Source organism: Octodon degus, unplaced genomic scaffold (genome assembly GCF_000260255.1).
Source record: "Octodon degus isolate 3935 unplaced genomic scaffold, OctDeg1.0 scaffold00053, whole genome shotgun sequence".
NCBI lineage: Eukaryota > Metazoa > Chordata > Mammalia > Rodentia > Octodontidae > Octodon > Octodon degus.
In genome coordinates this window covers 7,852,076-7,853,801 of record NW_004524629.1, presented here as the reverse complement: position 1 = coordinate 7,853,801, position 1,726 = coordinate 7,852,076, and the positions used below count along the sequence as shown (strand labels likewise).

The 1,726-nt window shown below is 38.2% G+C and overlaps 1 protein-coding gene across 6 annotated transcripts in view; it reads left to right on the top strand.

Moving 5' to 3' along the window:
* The window catches only part of Zbtb20 (zinc finger and BTB domain containing 20), a 1,008,106-nt gene that overhangs the window by 123,701 nt on the left and 882,679 nt on the right, over positions 1-1,726 (top strand). The window lies entirely within an intron of this gene.

Below are 1,726 nucleotides of genomic sequence, written 5' to 3'. Positions count from 1 at the left end.
TAACACAAGACAAATGTATATAAATTTACAAGATTGGTTTATAAGGATTACCCACAGAGTTAGATGAGGAAGAGTGCAAAGGGTCTGTCTGTACCCTGGAGATCCAAAGGATCCAGGTGAAGGCCTAGAGCTCAAACCTTCATGTCAGGAGGCTGAAAGCCTGGGGAGTCTGTGGTGGAAAGCTGTTGAGTTTGTGCTGAAATCCAGAAGATGATTCCCACCTTAAGTGAAAGCAAAAATAGGTACCCCTCCAAAGGAGATAGAAGCAATCTTTCCTTTTTTGTTTTCCTTTCCTAACATTCTTGGGATAATCCTCCATAGGGTGAATATTCCACAACCAGAACTATACTGAGCAGGTTGAAGGGAATATCTTATTCAGGTTGACACAGTCGGTCAACTGTCTTTGCACTCAAAAAAAGTAGCAACATATACACATCACTTTCTCAATTAATTTTAAAGGCTCAGAAATACAAAAATGTCTTAAGAATTTATGTATATCATTGTATAGTACGTGATTCTTTGAATACCTGTAAGATTATTTCTGTAGAATAAAAAACATTGCCAGCTCATGGGTGATACACACATAACATTATATTATGTAAGTGGCAGGTAATGGGCCAAGAGCTCACATGTTTGTGTAACATTTTTAACTTCTCATCAATACTAAATATTTTAAATGGAAATATTTTGAAGTTTGATAAAAAGTGATACAACATGGTATTTGAATATATATATTTATTTACTTTTGAACATCTCTTTATATGTTGCTGTAGTCAAGGTTTGCAAGGGAAATAATCACAGAGGACATACAATTTATAGGATTATTTTATGATATTCACTCAGTCAAATGCAAAGGATTTCAAGAGATCTGTCCACACCCTAGAGACCCAAAGAATCCAGCTGAGGGCCTGGATCCCATGGCAATGTTCGGTATGAGTGCATCTGGAGGCCCAGAGCCCACAAGAATGTCTAATGCAAGTCTGTATTAAGGTTTTGTGCAGAGAATGTCCAAAGGTGTGTGATGGTAACTAGAAAGTACACCAGCAAGGTAAAGAATCTGTGCCAGCAGGCTGAGGGATCTTCACTGGAGTTAGGAAGGTACGCTCAAGGTAAGAATCAGAGCTGCCTACAAAAAGCAATACCCATCCCCAGAAATAGCAAGACTCTAAGCTCCTTGGATGATGCAAACAGGCAAGTTCATATCAGGAAAGCCAGCATGACAAGCTTCTCCAGGAGAATCAAGAGGGGACTATCTTCCCTCCATTTTCTTTTTATGCTATTGGCCACAATGTTTATGTGGGCCTTCCACATCCAGAATGACATTGATTCAGTTCATCTGGGTTTTTCAAGTTGACCATTAATCTACTACATTTGTATATTAATATTTTTATAATTTTGCTGTAAGAACTCTTACGTCTCTCCCTGTACATAGGCAGATATAAGTCTCATTATAGTCTGTCTATTTTAAATATGTTTACTGGGGGAAGTTTCTGACTTAATAACCCCTGGACAGCAAAGCACAAAAGAAGGGAGTCAGAGAAGAGGGTGCTAGGTAACAGATACAGTACCCAGGTTCACACCTTCAAGACCCATGAAGACAACTTCATTTTACCAGCATTTGTTATTTGATTTCTTGATGATAGCCCTTCTTTCTGGAGTAACATGGAATCTCAATGTAGCTTTGATTTGCATTTCTCCAGTGGCCAGATATGAACTTTTTTTTTTT